This window comes from Narcine bancroftii, chromosome 1 (assembly GCF_036971445.1).
Source record: "Narcine bancroftii isolate sNarBan1 chromosome 1, sNarBan1.hap1, whole genome shotgun sequence".
Classification (NCBI taxonomy): domain Eukaryota; kingdom Metazoa; phylum Chordata; class Chondrichthyes; order Torpediniformes; family Narcinidae; genus Narcine; species Narcine bancroftii.
The window spans coordinates 299,921,130-299,939,978 of NC_091469.1; the positions used below are offsets into that span (position 1 = coordinate 299,921,130).

An 18,849-nucleotide genomic window follows, 5' to 3' on the forward strand; every position below is an offset into this window, starting at 1 on the left:
AAGAGATGGCTTTTACTTATATCAAATACATTTAAGTAATATTTTTGTCTTGAAGGACTATCAAGGATAACAGGTTCATTTTCTGCCAAGCTGGTTTTAACAGCCTATTATTTCATACAGAAGGAGCTACAGCACAAACAGCTTTAACATGACTGCTCTCACTGGGACTTGATCTGGACACCTCAGTTTCAAGCCAGTGAATATTTTCCTGCACATCCTCCCTGCACCTGGAGGAGGACAAAATGAGACTGAAGCTTCTAATTACAAACACGGACAGCACAGTTTAAGTAGTGGTCAGTGCAGCACTTTTACAGTGCCAGTGAGCAGGGCCAGATCTGGGTTCAAATCTCCCACTGTCTGTAAGGAGCTTGTACGTTCTCCCTGTGTCTGCGTGAGTTTTCTCCGGGGGCTCCAGTTTCCTCCCACCTTTCAGAAGTGAACCGGGCTATAGGTTCATGGAGGGTAAATTGGGCAGCATGGACTCGTAGGGCCGAATTTGCCTCTCTAAATTTAAAATTAAATTGAAAACATGCTGAAAATGAGGAGACCCTCTCAAAATTTGAATTCCACTGCTCATGGCCCAAAGCTTTAGCTTCAGAGGAAGCATGAGATCCTGGAAAACAGCTCCTGGGTAACAGTATATCACCAAGTACAATGACTATATTTTGGTCAATGAATAACTAGCAACCAGGCTCTTTTTTTCTGGCCCGTAAATACTACACTTATCCTTCCTGATGCTTCCAGTATTAATTTCCAGATATATTCAATTGTCATCAAAGATACAAATGAAAAGATGTTGTGGTAAATTAGTGTTTAAAAAGAGCTTGCTCCTGTCAAAAACAAACTTCACATTTATGGTCATCAGACATTGAATTCAATTTAACTTAAACATTATCAGTCTTTTGCTGTAAATGCAATATTGTGACAATCATCTTCTCTTCAAGGCTATTTCTCCTTTGTGGATTGCACCATGTAACTGTGATGTTTCTTTGATTGCCATGAAGAAATGGGTTATTTTAAAATAACTCTATTCTATTACCTATAGAACTCATTCACGACCATGTGGTGGTATCCATTGTGAATCCAAATGAGCTGTAACAAACTAATCTCCAACTCCCTCTAGCAGTCAGGCAGATCACTTGCATTCTATCACTATATCCCCTTTGCTTGAGATGTTTAATCTAACAATATGACATATTAATACAGTATTCATTTGAATTTAAATTTCAACACAATCATAACCCACAACATCAGCAGCACAAACTTTTTAAGTGTGCAGGTCTTTTTCTTTTAGTCTGTCAGGTGCTTTTATAGTGCATGTGGATCTTCTTAACGCAGGCGTTTGTGTCAGCTCTGCTGGTCCACTACTATCTATCTTTCGCTGTTTCTATGCAGGCTGGATCTTCTGCATTGGCCTGTTCCTGCAGTGTCACATGTTTTCCATAGGTTCTTTTGATTCCTCCTTAGTATTTGACCATCCTCTGTTCTGACAGTGTAGGATCTTGGATTTACTTCCTCCAGAACAGTGGCCTTTTTATCCCAGGGGTTGGAATCTCTGAGTCTCGCTGTGTCATATTGTGCCAGTGGCCCTAAGCTTCTTGCTAAGTTGTCATAATTAGCTTTTTATCTCTCTTGCAGATGCTTTTGTTTCCGTTCGACATCTTTGTTCTTGTTTGGGTCTGAAGAGTAGGCAAGTGAGGGGTATCTCCCATCAGAAGCTCAGTGGCTAACATGCCATGTTCAAGTGGTGAAGCTCTGTTACTCAATAGAGCTAGATATGGATCTGAGCCACTGTCTAGAGTTTTATTGAGCAACTGTTTAACTACGTGAACTCCTTTTGACTGTGGATACAGAGGACTTGAAGTCACATGTCGAAAATCTTACTCTTCTGCAAAGTTCTGGAATTCTCTACAGCTATAGCATGGCCATTGTCTCTGTAGACAATTTGAGGAATCCTATGTCTTGCAAAGATTGATTTCATATACTTGATCACATAAACAGCAGACACATTAGGAAGCAGCACAATCTCTGGATAGTTCAATAGATAATCAATAAGCAGCAAGTAATTATTTTCATCCATGTGGAACAAATCAGTCCCAATTTCTGCCATGGTTCTGGTATGTGATTTATTATCATGGGTTCCTTTGCCTGCTTTGTTCAATGTTTCAAACAGGTCTCACAGCTTGAAACCTTTCTGTCATTGTCAGCATTTATCCTTGGCCAATAAACAGCAGTTTTCCACTCATGCCCCCTTTTCAGCATCTCTTTTCACAGTGATCGAAGAATGACAATTCTGCAGTGTCTGAGTAGAAGCCCATTGACTACGTTCAGCTCAGCTCTGATGTTGTAGTATGGCTGACATTCACCTCTAGGCCATCCTTGATTCAGATTCTTGACGACCTTCTGTAGAACTGTGTCCTTTTCTGTTTCAGCTGCAATCTGCTTGCATTGCATGTTAGATACAGGAAGAAGATTCAGTAATAAGGTTCATAGGGAGATTCATATCAGCCTCCGTGGAACTCTCATTGTGTGCTTCACTCTGCGTCATTGCCTTGTTTAATGCATCAGCTAACGCAATAGATTTCCCTAGTGTGAACACCAATTCAAAGCCATAATGTTGCAGTTTTATCATTCTGTAGTTCTGTAGTTAGAATGGTCTTCAGTCGTCCTCATTCTTCCTTGTGGTTGGCTGTCAACTTTAATTCACAGTTGTCCTGTAAGAACATCCTTAGGTACATTGTTTTGAATGACGGGTTTGGCATGAATTTACCAATAAAATTAATCATTTCCAGTACCCTCAATATGGCCTTTTTTTGTCAGTGGGTCTGGGCATCTCTAAAATGTCTTTCACCTTGCTCTTGTCTGGCTTCATACCTGCCTCTGACAGTTTGTCTCCCAGAAAGGTGATTTCCTTCACATCAACTGACATTTTCTTTGTTTAACTTTAATTCATACTTCTGGGTGTGTTGTCGCACTTTGATGAGTCTCTTATTGTGTTGTTCTTGTGTGGATCTCCAGAAAATCATGTTATCCATGTGTACACACTTTTAGTTCTGTTTTGTTTCCCTTTGGAAAAACATTGCTTTGCATAGTGATTATGTTCTTTGCACTGATTACAGACTTTTCCACAGGTGGTGCATTGTTTTGGTGCATGTTGAGCGCCACATCATTTGCAATTGAATGTCTCTCCACATTTTTGTTGTTTCCTCTATTTCACTTTTTGTTTGTGTGTGTGGACACACACTGTGGCTATGGCTATGCTTTCATTTACACAGGCTTTTGCATTCTCACCAAACTTTTTTGCATGCATGCTGCAGAGCTAATTCACTGGTATGGCATATCTTCAAAGCTCCAGTTGAGGCGAGTTTTGCCTCTTGCAGCAACCTCTCTCACACTTACTTATAATAATCCCAACACAGTTTGATCATGGATCATTGAATCTTGAAGTGATCCAAAATTGTATGTTCTTGCTTTTAATTTAAAGACCATTAAAAAAAAAAGCAGCTGCATGTGTGAGTGAAACATGTACCTTTAGAAAGTTTCATTTTTATTTGGTGAGCAGTGTTCATCAAACATCTGGACAACCTGTCGAACTTGCCCTGGCAAAAACTAATGGATTGAAAATCTCTAGTGCTTGAGGTCTTACCACAGCAAGTAGCTGTGTAATCTTCCATGCATCAGGTTTGCTATCGAGTCCAATGGCTTGCATGTACTGCATAAATCTTTGTTTGAACAACCTCCACTTGTGGTCGACATTTCCAGTCTAATTGACAGCATCAGGTGCCTTACATTCTCTATTTCTCTTCTGTTATTGACTGATACATACTCTACACACTCCTGATATTTCTTCCACACCTGGTATCATGCTTACTCCTAGTTCCATGCATATTCCTGGTGCCCTGAGGTATTTATTTTATTTTAATAAAGAAATTTGGGTTCTTTTAAAATAACTGTATTTTATTAGCTATAGAACTCATTAATGACTGTGTCAAGACATCCATCTTGAATCCAATTGAGCTGCAACAAACTAGTTTCTGACTCCCTCTAGCAGTCAGGAGGATTACTACCACTCTAACACTACAGAGACTAATTGCTCCCTGGCCTTCAACACTGTTTAGAAAGTTTCCAGTGCAACACTTGAATGATTTAGACACTTTGTTTCAGCTCCTTGTTTCTCCATCATTTGGTATACTGTACAATGGACATAATTTAAAAGAATCAATCCACACTAAGTTTTTCAAATTCAAGGCTTATAGAATTAGAGAGTCATGGATTCCAACTCCAAAGAAATTGGTCATTTAGCAGCCAAGAATTTTGTCATCCATATTTCAGAATCTAGCCTTAAAATCAGTTTGGAATGAAACGTTTGATGACTGTAAAAGTAATGTCAATTTTTGAAGTCTCCATTTGGCTTTGGCTTGCTCTGAGTTGGTTTCCTATGATTATGTCATCTGCAGCCATTATTAAAGATGTTTTTGTGCATTAAACGTGCAATTGTAAATCAAAAATATTTGCCTCGGGAATTTGTGGAAAGTCATGGATCTGAGATTGAACAAAATATCTCATTTGTAAATATTTTAAAAAATGCATTTTGGTAAGTTAAATTTTACCACTAATTGTTGAAAAGAAGCAAAATTATTTTAAATAAAAGTTCTTTGAAACATTTAAAGCCCCATTTGTGCCACTCATTAAAAACTGTATCCTTCAACAAAGGTGGAAAAAGATATAATAGGACTAGCAAGGGAATAATTCTGAAATTCAAAAAATCCCTTCTAAATTGTGCCCATATTCTCAAACTCTGTTTAAATATTGGTTTAATCAGTTAACGGATGAAGAGGAAGATTAAAAAAAAGGATCCTAAAATTGCCAACAAAGAAGTATTCCCAAGGCAAATATTCTTGATTTACTTTTTGATTTATAACTTTCTCATAAAGGTTCAATATCACTTATTTGTAACAATTTGCTTGATTTAAGAATGGCCTCGTTATTTAAGATCAAGAGAGACTGGGAGCAGGATTTGAATCTTTCATTCTCTGATGTGGTTTGGGATTCCATTTGTAATCTGATTAATGCGACCTCTCTTTGCGCATAACATTGCTATTGCAATTTAAAGTGGTCCATAGATTACATATGTCTAAAGTTAAATTATCTTGTTTTTACTCATATAAGCCCTCAATATGACAAATGTAAAATTCCCGAGGCTTCTTTGATTCACATGTTTTGGATTTGCCACAGTTTAGAAAAATTTTTGAAAGATTTTTCAAACATTATTGGTGATTCTTAAGGTTAAATTGCTCTTTTAGGATCACTTCAAGACTATGACATTTTACTGACTTCAACTCAAAACCGAATTTGATCTTTTACATCATTGATAGCTAGGCATGCAATTTTGATTAAATGGAAAGATAATACTCCACCTACACACACACAATGGTTAAATGACATTATGTCTTGTTTAAGTTTAGGAAAAAAATTAGATAATTCATTAAAGATTCAAATACTAATTTTCTAAAGACATGAGGCCCTTTTATGGACCATTACCACAATCTTAAGTTTTAGGGTTGTTATACACTTCGATGCTGAGCTGTCTATTTCCAAGTTGTTGTCACTTGATATCCACACATTAGGTTTTTTCCAACCTTGTATCATGGTCATGTTTTTAAATTAATGGGCATGTTTTTTTTAATTCTTGTAATTTGTATTTCAATATATAATTTTATTGTTTAATTTTTGTATTATTTTGCAAACTTCAATAAAATATCTTAAAAAGAAAGAAACATGCAGTTAAATTGCCAGATTAAACAATCAACATTCAGTTGTTAGTATTGTTTTCCTGATTAATCCCTCATAGTTCTTTTAACAGTAAATTTTCTAGTAAATGCCATCATCTCACTGATTTTAATTTTATTCTTTGCTGTATTAATGATCTTTATGGCTTTGTTAATTCGCCTGAAGCCAAAGTCATAAACTGCTGTGTATCAAATGAGAACACTATATATTTGGCACAAACTACTCTCACCTCATCATACCAACACTTGCTAGGGGATTTAAAATATGTTAACTGACATCCTTATACTCTGAAACCTTGTTAAAACGTGATTCGTTAATCTGCAGAATCGCTTATAGCGCGGGTGTCTCTGGACCCAAAATTTTGCAAATAAGTTGATTAAAATTCAGAATCCCAATATTAAAAGAATGCTCTTTCTTTCTTTGAAATTGTTAGATACCGAGAGTGGATTCTTCGAAAACTAGTAATATTTGGGTTTGATTATCTGTGGGCACTCTGACATATATGCATCTTTTCTGCAACTCAGCTGTAATGCGGTATGAAATCTTGGATCCCAACTACCACATTCTAATGAGGTTTTACTGTATATATTGAACTCTTATCATGTCCATAATCTGAAAATGGCATAATCAATGATAGCAAGCAATAAAGTTATTTTGTATCAAAATAGAGGTCTGATAAATGAATACAAATGTACAAGATGATTATTCACTCATCTATCTTCTAAGACAATTTCTCAGGATAAGGCCTTCACTCCAATTTGTGTGTGTAATAAGGCCAAAGTGGGAATTTCAGATTTTGACATTGGGGCAGAGTGTGGGTCATAGTTTGTGATGTCATGTGCACTCAAGATACAGGGGCTCAAATCTCACTACCCCACTCCATATGCTCCTTCTCCACTTCGGTTGGACATGTGATTTGCAGGAATCAATGGGAAATTTCACTTTTTCAAGGAGATTTTGAGCACATCCTTGAAGATATTCCTCTGTCAGTCTGGAAATACCTTCTCACGACAGAGGTCAGAATAGGATGCTCATTTTGTAACTGTGGTTTTGGGCATGCAAACAATGTGGCCTACCTGATGGAGGTGACAGAGTATACTGAGTGCCTCAGCACTGTGTATGCAAGTATACAAAATGACTGGAGAAACTCAGCAGATCCCACAGCATCCATAACATTTCGAAACATTGATTATCCTTTAATTCCCAGGGCTGTTGCTGATCTGGCGAGTTTCTCCAGCACGTTTGTGTTCTGCACTAAATAGTAGCATCTGCAGATTTTCTTGTTTAACTCAGTACTGAGGATGTTGTCCTTGGAGAGGACAATGGCATTCTTCATTATCACACTAATTTTGGAGGAATTTGTGGAGACAGCCTTGATGTCATCTTTCAAATGATTTTAGATAGTTACTGCAGTAACCCAGATTTCAGAAACATAAACGAGGGCAGGGATTATTGATGACCAGCAGACCATGGATGTTGTTTGCCTTTGACCTTCAAATACCATTTCCTTCAATCAACCAAAGCTGTGCTGGGTAATTGAAGACAATGGTCGATTTCATTATGAAAGTCTGCTTTTGCCTTCACCACTTGCTACACACACACATTAGAACATAATTCTAACTTTTAAAAACGGTACTTTAATTTGAAAATATTCTGGAAGTAGTAAAGTTGGGCAGTCACAAGCTATGAGCTCACTCAATGTTATATAATGCAAATTTAAGTTTTTGGTAATCACTATCTTAGAGGATCTTTCCTGGACCCAGCACATTAATGGATTCATGAAGAAAGCAGGTCAGCAATTCTACTTCCTTAAGAGTGTGTAGAGGTTGGGAATGACACTAGAAACCCTAGCAAAGTTCCAGTCAGTTTGTTTATATTCATTATCAGTTTAGAGTTCTGTATTTGTTTACATGTGTACATTGTTTACCGTTTTTTTGGACTAGCAATAGGTGGTAATTCTGCCTCGCCCACATGAGAATAACTCTGAAATCAGTTCTCTGAGTAAAAAAAAAAGTGTACTACAATTATAATGTATCACTTAGTTAAGCTAGCTGTTTTAACTAACCAATATCAAGAAATTACTTGAATGACCAAAAGTTATAACATACACTGTTTCATTGTTTGCAGGTTTTGTTTAGCAACCCTATATTCTGCATCTGTGGCATTGTTCTCAAGGAATTTTAATTGCCTTGTGACATTGACATCGGGCTTCCACTGCCTTGGGATACTTGGAATACAATTCGATCCAAATCCACAGTGAACAAAAAGGAACTTTATGTAAAACAAATAAATCAGCTAATGTCTGTTTTGCAACTAATTTAAAAGAAAGACTTAAATCTGTAAGCTTCTCTAGTTATTACAGTGATTGAGGATCTGAGGGCCTCAATGCTGTTTGAAGTGGAATTTTAAACATATGATCCAAAGGCATCTCACATCACAAATGCCTAATTTTTTTTACTTGAAGTGTTTTCCTGTTACCTTAGTATAAACCACTTTTCCCCAATTCTTGTGATCTTTTATAATGTTGGTTGTTTTCTCTCTCTTATTTCCAGGCCCAATGCTTCTTTTTAAATTTTTTTTCAATTTATGTTTCAGGAAACAGACGCTTTTATGTTTTAAATCTTATAATTTATCCCACATCGCTTGAGGAGATTCCCTGAAAGAGAATAAAGGGAAAATACAACTTTGAATCAGAGATGCCTATAATTTTCACTGAGGGAGAATAGATTACTGACTGTGGTAGACAGACTCCTGGCCATGAAATCCAAATCAGCATGTTTAGGCTGCTGCAGACTTCAAAACTAAAAAAAATGTACAGCATTTTACTGAAACAGATTCATGTAAAATGGAAACGGAACACACTGCAAGCACAGGCAGGTCAGGCAGAATCTGTGGAGAGAGTTTTAGGTCAATGATATTTCACGGTTAACATTGTGGTTAGCGCAACACTGTTACAGCGCCAGCAACAGGAGTTCTAATCCACTGCTATCTGTAAGGTGTTTATACTTTCTCCCCGTGACTGCATGGGTTACCTCCGGGTGCTTCGGTTTCCTCCCACCATTCAAAATGGTACCAGGCATCTAGGCTAATTGGGCGTAATTAGGCACTATGGGTTCATGGGCCAGAAGGCCTATTACTGTACTGTATATCTAAAAAAAAAATCATCACATATATATTCTTGTCAACATTACGTAAAAGGCTGAAAATATCAAGTCAATGACCAGGTACTAAAGAGGATATTGTTGTAGAATATTCAATATCACATTGGTAGGTTTCTAGGTTATTAAACAATGAACTGCAACTTGCTACAAGGCAACCTCTGCACTCAGATGCCTAAAAAGCTGGTTCTTTACCCTTGATCCACACCACCCAGCACACGCTCTGCTCTTGCTGCGACCATGAGGAAAGAGGTATAGGTGCCACAGAATTTGCACCACTAGATTCAGGTACAGCTGCTACCCCTCCACCATCAGACTCCTCAATGACAAACTCAATCAGTGACTCATTTAAGGACTCCTGCTTTTGCAGTCAGTTTGTTTACCTTGAATCAGTTTTTTTTTTGCACTTCCAATAAGTAGTCATTCTGCTTCGCCCCTTCAGAAAAAATAATCTCAGGGTTGTACATGATGTCATCTATGCATTCTGATGATAAATCTGAATCTGAAATCATAAAGCTGGTTCTTTACCCTATAGGTGCTTCCAGTCCGAGAATGCCTATTGTTTGTCATAGTTATAGAATAGTATAATATATTCCATTTAGCCCACTGTGTCTTTGCTGATCATCACGCCTCTCTACACTAATCCCATTTGCCTGTGGTAATTTTGTATCTCTCTGTGCTCTGCTCATTCAAGTTCCAGTCAACATGCCTCTAAATTTTGTTACTGTTTCTGCCTCCACCAGATATTTTATTAGCTACCTTATCTCCTGATCATTCTCAAGAAACTAGTCCTGGTTTTCTTATTATGGAAACCAAGTGTCTTCATCAGGGCAGACTTTGGGGCAGTCCTTTCAGCTCCTCTAGCCTGGAGGTGTTGTGAGGTGTGGCCCAAAAAGAGGCAGCCCTGTAGCAATGAGAAGAGATTGTGTCTGGGGGTGATGGGGATCCTTATGATGTTTATGTTTTAAATTTAAATATAGACCTATAACACAGTAAAAGTCTACCTCGGCCCACAAGTCTGTGCCGCCCAATTTACACCCAATTAACCTACACCGTACATTTTGAATGGTGGGAGGAAACCAGAGCCCCTTTGTGGAAAACCCATAGGAAGAACATACAAACTCCTTACAGATAGCGCAGAATTTGATCGCTGGTGCTGTAAAGGCATTGCGCTAACCACTATGCCAACCTCTATGCCAACCATGTTGGTTACCTTCCTGAGGCAGCATCTTTCATACATGTCTTCAGTAGACAGGAGGTCAGTGCCCGTGATGGACCTGGCTGGGTTTGCCACTTTCTGAGCCCTTCTGCATTGCTGGGCATATAGTGCAACTTCAAAGAAAAGTGCAGGGAACAATAACCACTATTCATGGCCCTTTCGAATCTGATAAAAAAAACCTTTCACTCGACTAATAGGGAAATGCCCACTTCAAATTCACCTTTCTGAAAAAAGTATCTTTTTATATTTGCTCCACAATGACATGCAAGCTTTAATATAAATCAGCAGATCTATAACAGAATGATAGTTGAACTTGCACATGCTCAGAGGTCAGCTCCAAGTCATCGTCACTGCCTTCATGGAAAAAAATGGCTTTCTACTCAACATCTGCAAGGCAAAAATCCTCTACTAATCTTTCCCTGCTGTTCATCATACCCTGTAATAATAATGGCTCATGTTGAGACTCATTTGATCAATTGAGGAATATGGTACCTGAAGACCAAGACCTCAGATGTGGTTTTGAAGGCTATATCCAAACTAAAAAAATAAATACGTCTCAGGGGTCAGACAGTATCCCAACTTGATCCAAAAATTCAATGGAGATGAGCTTCAGTTGCAAATAAATAGTATCATTGCTTATATCTGATGGTCTGGTAATTCCTCAGCTTACATTGTGGTCCTGAATCAGAGATTGTCAAGAGTCAACGGGAAGTGAAAGGTGGCTTTGGGCATGTCTTTGAATCTCTTCCTCCCATGGCCTTCAACCTCATTATCTCCTATCCCCGCATTGCTTGTTTCGATCTTTTTAATCCAAGATGCATAAACCCAACCATCCGGGTTGACCCATTGTTTCCGTTTGCTCTTGACCCACCGAACTAGGTTCATCTTACCTTGAGTCTATCTTTTCTCCTCTGGTCTAATCCTTCCCCACCTACATCCATGATACTGCACATGCCCTCCATCTCTTCAATGACTTCAGATTCCCCGAACTAGACAACCTCATCTTCATGATGGATGTCCAATCCCCTTCTACCTCACACAAAAAATTAAAAGAACTTTGCTTCTTTCTGGACCAGAAATCTAACCAGTCACCCTCTCCCATCACCCTCCTTCTCCTGGCAGAACTTGTCCTCACTCCAAATAACTTCTCCTTTAACTCATCTCACTTTATCCAAATCAAAGGAGTAACCATGAGTATTCACAGGCCTGCCTGTTTGTGGACTTCGTGGAGCAATCCATGCTACAAGCCTACACAGGTAAGGCCCCTCAACTCTTCTTGTTTTATTGATGACTACATTTGGGCTGCCTCATGCACCCAATGAGCTTGTCAACTTCATTCACTTCATGGACAACTTCTACCCCAATCTCAAACACACCTGGTCCATTTTTGACAACACTCTCCCCTTTTTGGATGTCTCTGTCTCCATCTCGGGAGACAAGCTTTCCACTGACATATATTACAAACCCACTAACTCCCACAACTACACTTCCTCACACCCTGTCCCTTGCAAGGATTCAACTCCTTTCTCTCACTTTCTCTGTCTCTGTCACATTTGTTCCCAAGATGAGGTCTTCCAGTCCAGATCTTCTGAAACGTTGGCCTTCTTCCACAAACTTAGCTTTCCATCCATCACCATCAACTCAGCCCTCACACACATCTCCTCCATTTCCTGCTCATCTGCTCTGGCCCCCTTCATCCCCAAATGCAACAAACCACAGGATTTCCCTTGTCCTTACCTACCACTCCACCAGTCTCTGCATCCAACACATTATCCTCCAGAATTTATGGCACTTACATCAGGATACCACTAACAGACACATCTGCCCTCTCCTCCCCTCTCTGGCTTCCATAGAGACTACTCCCTCTATGACTCCCTCGTGCACTCATCCCTCCCCACCAATTCTCCCCCCCCCCCACCCCAGGAGATGCAACTCTTGCTCCCACACCTCCTTCCTCACTACAGTCCGGAGCCCCAAGGAAGCCTTTCAAGTGAAGCAACACTTCATGATTTTCCTCATCCTCTGTGGCCTTCTCTGCATCAGAGAGACTAAGTGCAGACTGTGAGATCGCTTTGCTAAGTACTTCTTAGCAAAGAAGTACTTAGCAAAGGTGTTCTGTCTGCACCATTGACAACATTTCAGTTCTGCTTCACACTCACGTACTCACATGTCTGTCCATGGCCTTGTGTACTATTCCACCAAGACCACCCATAAATTGGAGAAACAACACCTGATTTTCCATCTAGGCACTCTCCAGCCAGTTGACATTAACACCGACTTCTCCGGTTTCTGCTAACCTGCTCTCCTTTCCTCCTTCCTTCCCTTCCCCCATCAGCTCTCCATCCCCTTACCTCTCTATTCACCTGGACACCCCTCCTCCCCTTGCTTGCTGCTGTACCCTCCCTTCCCTCTTTACCTATTACCTCCTGCTTTTGTGACCACACCTCCCCCTCCCCTTCTTACCCTTTTATTCGGATGCCAGCTGACAATTTTCCATAACTGGATGAAAGGCTCAAGCCGAAAATGTCAGTTATGTATTTTTATTTTTGCTATATAAAGGACACTGTTTGACCTATTGAGTTTCTCCTTTAATAACTTTGAATTTTTAAATCTTTTCCTCTTTGTCAGCTATTCTCTTTCCATGTCAGAGCTTGGAATAGAATATTTGTTTCAGGAGTCTTGTGTTATGTATGTGAACAATGTGGTTTGCCCAGTGTAGCAGACTGAGTATAATGAAGGACTCAAGATTGGGCATGTGTACTTGGAGTGAATAATGATGTTGGTTCAATGATCCTTTCAGTGAATTATTCTCCCCTTCCACACCTTCCACCCAAGGATGCCTTCCACCCTGCACACACCATCTTTTAGCTGTTCCTGTCAGGAAAGAAATACAGGAATATCAGAGCCAGCACCAGCAGGCTGAGGAACAGCTGCTTCCTGCAGGCAGTAAGAAGGCTGAACGACCAAAGGAAAAGAAATTGCTCATGCTCTCATATTCATTAAACAATATTTATCTTGTATATGAATACTTGTCCTGCCTATGTATTATTTGTCTCTGTGTGTTATGTCTGGTTGTGTGTCTGCGCGTTTTGCACTGAGGACCGGGTGCGCTATTTCGTCGGGTTGTACTTGTGCGGTCTGATGACTTGAATTTGGAGGATTTTCTGAAGACAGAATAGGAAAACAACTTTCAGTGCCTTGAGGTGCCTGCTATGTTAGTCCATGGCTCAGAACTATATGAGAGCAGGGACCACAGTTAACAAGTCGATCATGAGTTTTGTGGCAGGACAGAGGTTCTCAATTAATGATAATATTTTAAAATTTAAATATAGGCATACAGCACGGTAACAGACCCTTCTGGCCCATGAGCCTATGCTGCCCCAATTGACCTACAACCCCCATACATTTTGAAGCACATAATATGTGCTCATATTTTACAGACAATAGTAATTTCCAAAAGCAAAGATGGAACAGAAAGTCAGGAATGTGTTTAAAGTCTTCTTCCTCCTCCCACTGACTCTTGGGAATCTCTGGCCCACGACCCCTCAAAGTAGCAAAGGTATATTGGGATAATATTGTAAACTTTGAATCTCTGGATCAAGAGCTCACAGAGGCCAGGGAAGTAACAGACCACCCCACTAATTACCCATTCTCTCCAACAGCCAACATTTACTTTATTGACGTGTAATAAAGGTAGTGAAATATTACACAAAATTTGTTTTCATCTGCCATAAGGCAGACAAATTCACCATCAGCAGAAATCGCCTGAAGCACCTTTAATGTGGGCACCAACACCTTAAGATTTATGTATCTAGAGTAAAACCCCTGGGTATATCGAATTCAATCAATTGGAAATTTCACTTATCCGGCATTTACCAATCCCCATATGAAGTTTGTATTGACATAGGACTGTATCAGAATTGGCAGACTATCTAATATTGTAACAATTTATACTGGTAAGTTTGCTTCAACATGCAGATCAGTGACCAAATTAACTCCAGTGACAGCTTACACTAGTTTTAAGAATCTACAAAGGCAAACTGAATCTGCTATTAATGAGTAATAATTCTTCAAAGGACATATGAATGTCACAAAAACAGTATTAAAATTTTAATTTTCTGACCTTCAAAATTTGGCTATTTAATCTGACTTTTATATCAAAGAATTAAAGAAAAAAAAAGTCTAAATTTATGTATGAATCGTATTAGCCCGCGGGCAAACTGTATCATTGAAACGACTTTGTTCTGAATATATTAAATTGGCTACACAAGTAGTCTTTGTGAGAGAAACTTAAAGATCTTTGCATAGAGTATATGTGGAAATCATCATTTATAATTTATCTTTACCTGTAAAATTTAACAGGATCTTGCTGCCAGCGGGAGATCCAACTTCGTCAACTTGTTGCTGACTTGATTTCAATGGCAAGGTTGTGCATAGTGATGGTACCTTGTGCACTGTAATGCCTTCAAATGGGGAGTTGGCCAGATCAAGCCCCAGCCTACAAAAGAGCATGCTTAAAAATTTTTGGCCGGCTTTTAAAGCCTTGAAGGTTTGTGAATGTCGCTGATATTCGGAAACTTAGAAAAAAAATATTCAGATTTCAAAAAATAATTAAAAATGATTAAATAATTGTTCTCACACCAGGTCCAATAGTACCAATTCATAGTCAGATTCCAGAGTGTTGAGGAATTGCAATTAGTCCATGATGAGTCCAAGACCAGCCAGTAATTTTTAGACTTTAGCTTGGTGTGGGATCCATATGATGTCATTTACATGAAGATTTTCTCGCACTTTGGTGCAGAACTAGCAACGTGTCCCTCAATCTTCAGCCTCATATTATCTCCATTAGAACTTTCTCTAAAAACATAATAGCCAAGACTGAACGACTTACCAATGATAGGTTTGAAATTAGTTTCTGGATTGTGGCCTTGAACTAAAATTAACATAGTACATGATGTATCAAATATTTAAATAATCTGAACCATAAAAATTACCTTTATATAATGCTTCATGCATTCTATCAGATTTTCCCAAATTGTTAACAGCCAACAAAACATTTTAGAAACTTTTGTTTTGATTCTAGTAGAAATATGTTGCCTACAAACAAGATTCCATAAATGGTGTCATAATGCCAGATAGGAGTAAAACACAATGAATGGAATCAAAACATAATGCTGGAGAAACTAAGCCGTCAAAGAGAGCACATACATGACATCACATAATACTCTGAAATTCTTTTTTCTGCGGTAGGAGCAGTAATATTATTAGTAGTGTAAAAAAACTGTACACAATGTATACATGTAAACAGATAAAGAACTGTGAACAGACAATGAAATGTAAACAAACTGAATGTGTAATAGAGATAGAACTTTTTCTAATAAAGTGGACAAGTAAGAGTCTTTAAATGGAGTTTATTGTTGAGGAGTCTGACAGTGGAGGGGTAGAATATGTTCCTGAACCTGGTAGTGTGAGTCTTGTGCCACCTATATCTCTTTCCGATGGCAAGCAATGAGAACAGAGCATGTGTTGTGTGGTGTGTATCCTTTTTTTTTTTTTTAATTTTTTATTTTTCACACCATAAATCACAATAGCCATGATATACACTTTTTCTTTTCCACACATTTACAGTGACTTTTTCTCCCTCCCCCCTCCCTCCTCCCAAGCCACCCCCCCACCCCCCCCCCCCTCTCATCCATTTTAGGTATACAATCTAGGTTGCATTAATTCAGTTAGACAATGTTGTCATTCAACAAAAATACACCAGAAATTCTACTGAGTCCATTCTTTTCTTTTCTTCGATGATTACTGCTGCTCTCCGATGGCAGCATTCCCTGTAGATGTTCTCAGAGGTGGGGAGGGTTTTTCCTGTGATATCCTAGGCTGTGTCCACTTTCTTTTGGAGGGCTTTATGCTCAGGGGTATTGGTGTTCCCATACCAGACCACGATGCAGCTGGTCCGCACACTTTCTATCAAGCAACTGTAGAAATTTGCCAGGGTTTCCATTGTCATATCAAACCTCTGCAAACTCCTACAGAAGTAGAAATGCTGACATGCTTTCTTCATGATGCCATTAGTGTGTTGGGTCTAGGAAAGACCCTCTGAGAACTTTAATTTGCTCATCCTCTCCATCTCTGATTTCCCCAATGATCACTGGGGAAACCTCTGGTTTTCCCTTCCTGAAGTCAACAATCAGTCCCTTAGTTCTGGTGACATTGAGTGCAAGGTTGAAGCACCATCCAGCCAAGTTTTCAATCTCCCTCCTGTATGCTGACTCATCACCTTTCTTTATGCAATCCACTACCATGGGCCACACAGTTGTAGGTGTAAAGTGATTAGAGCAGGGGACTAAGAACACAGCCCTTTGGTGCTCTGTACTGATGAAGATTGTGAAGGAGATGTTCTTTCCAATCCTCACTGAGCGTGGTCTGAAAGTGCGGAAATTCAGGATCCAATTACACAGTGGGGTGTTGATCCCCAGGTTTTGGAGTTTGCTAATAATTTTTGAGGGGATGATAGTGTTAAATGCTGAACTGTAGTTGATAAAGAGCATCCTGACAAATGCATCTTTACTGTCCAGATGTTTTAGGGCTTTGTGTAGAGCCAGTGTGATATAGCAAAGATAAAGATACATAACAAGTGTGTTGGGCTTGAGGCATGAGCCTTTCATCAAGATATGAGCAAATTGTAGCCAGGTGCATGAACACAATGGTGGTGGAGAAGGGGCAGGGGGTGGAGCACAGTTCCACAGGCAGGAGGGAGGGCAAACAGAGGGAGGAGGGAATGGCTCTGTGAATGAAGAGGGAAGGGTGGAGCACTGGAGGAAAGGAGGCAGAAGGATAGGAAGAGAGGGAGAATGGGGAGAGGTCTAGAAGGAACCAGAGAAGTTGTTGTTAATGCCATCTGGTTGGAGATCACCCAGATGGAAAATTAAGTGTTGCTCCTCCAATTTATGTGTGGTCTTGGTTTGACACTGCTTGTGGCCATGGACAGACAGGTCAGTGTGGGAGTGGGGTGCAGAATCTTGAGCAAACCAAAAATTGCTGGACAAGCTCAGCAGGTCAGAAATGGTCAGTCAATGCTTTAGGTCAAGATCCTTTATTAAGACTAAGATAAAGATAAAGAAATAAAGGTGAAATGCATTTATATTGGGGAAAAGAAGCTAGGGAGGGGCCCAGAAAATTTAGGGTATGACAGAAGGTGTCAGAAGTGGAGATATAGGTAGAGGGAGAGACCACCAAGTGTCAGGGCCAGGGGATGTCTGTTATAATAGCCCCATTCACACTGGCACTTTAACCTGGTAATTAACTGCCAATCTACCAGTTAGCGTGCCAGTGTAAATGCTTGCGAACCAGCATGCAGGTGTCAGATCGTCCCATTCATGAACCGTCTAGGGAGTGGTATGATCGCCGATTCATTTTGAAATGAAAGAGATAGGAGATATGTGGGACATCATCGCTGGAGGATAGGCACCCCTTTGCTCTGAGATGCCGGGTGGTGAATGTGAAAGGGCACAGAGAACCAATTAATATTGGTCTAGTGTGAACAGCAAAAACACTACTTTGAACCCATTTGTTGAACCACCACTTTACCAGTTAGCCAATGTGAAAAGGTTTGGAGAAGCTGGTTGTGTAGAAAATATTGGGAATAGGTCTGCTAATTCTTTTTTAAGATAATGCTGGGGAATGTCTGACATCTAGATTTGACATATCATCTGAAAGATATATAGAAGGAAAAGTTATATCATCTGAAATAAAAATGTTCCTAAGATTTGTCAAACCAAATATGGTTATCCATTCAACTGTTCAAACAGATTTGTGAGAAATTAGGCCTCGAGGAAACAGATAATTATTTGCGGGACTAATTAATAATTAATGTCACTCTGTGAGGGGTTTAATTCATGTAAAAATAAATTAACTAATTTTAGTAAAACATTTTGGAAAATAGCTGTCTTTTGCATGTTATCACTGCTGCAATGGTAGATGTAAATATAATCCAAGATGACTTTAGTGGAATGGAGTCACTCACTTCTTTGCTGAACACAGATTCACTAAGACTTTCATGGTTCATCCTCAGCAGTAGCGTAACACTTGACCTCTGATCTATGTGCTGTTACTGGGGATGCACAGAGAGTCAGACAGTCAGAACTGCTGGATGACCATCAGTGGTGAAAGACATACTTTCCTTCTATATATCTTTTTTCCTTCTATATATCTTTCAGATGATATGCCTGAAATCTATTAGTCTTTCAGCATCTGGAGATGTCGGTGAAGTTAAAATGAAAAGATAAAGGCAAAATAGATATCTGGCCCATTCCAGGCTGCAGAATTACGTGTTGAGGGATGCACTAAGGCTTGGTGCAGCCAACACAAGGGCACTGTGGAGAAGGACCACAGTTTAGAGTCCTTCCATTATTGGGCATTGAGGGGCCAAGACCAAGGGGAAATCTCAAACAACAGAAGCTGAGAAGTAACAAGGTGCCACAAGGGAGGCAACAATGTAAATAGAATCAAATGTAAAAATGCACCGTGGCGGAAATGTATGGATATATAAGTAATGGTGGGAACAGATTCTGAATGGTTTTTGTGTTTGTAAAGAATTTTTGCTAGAATAAAAGATGTAAATAGCGCCAACATATGGAGATGTCAGTGCTGGAATGCTGCAGACTGGCACATTCCTGGCTG

The 18,849-nt window shown here is 39.4% G+C and overlaps 1 long non-coding RNA gene across 1 annotated transcript; it reads right to left on the reverse strand.

Annotated features, from left to right (window-relative positions):
- Positions 1–8,396: 8,396 nt before the first annotated feature.
- Positions 8,397–15,257, reverse strand: LOC138751872 (uncharacterized). Its single transcript, XR_011350237.1, has 2 exons — positions 15,162–15,257; positions 8,397–8,446 (listed from the first exon to the last, which is right to left on the reverse strand). It is a non-coding gene; the product is annotated as an uncharacterized lncRNA (long non-coding RNA).
- Positions 15,258–18,849: the final 3,592 nt, after the last annotated feature.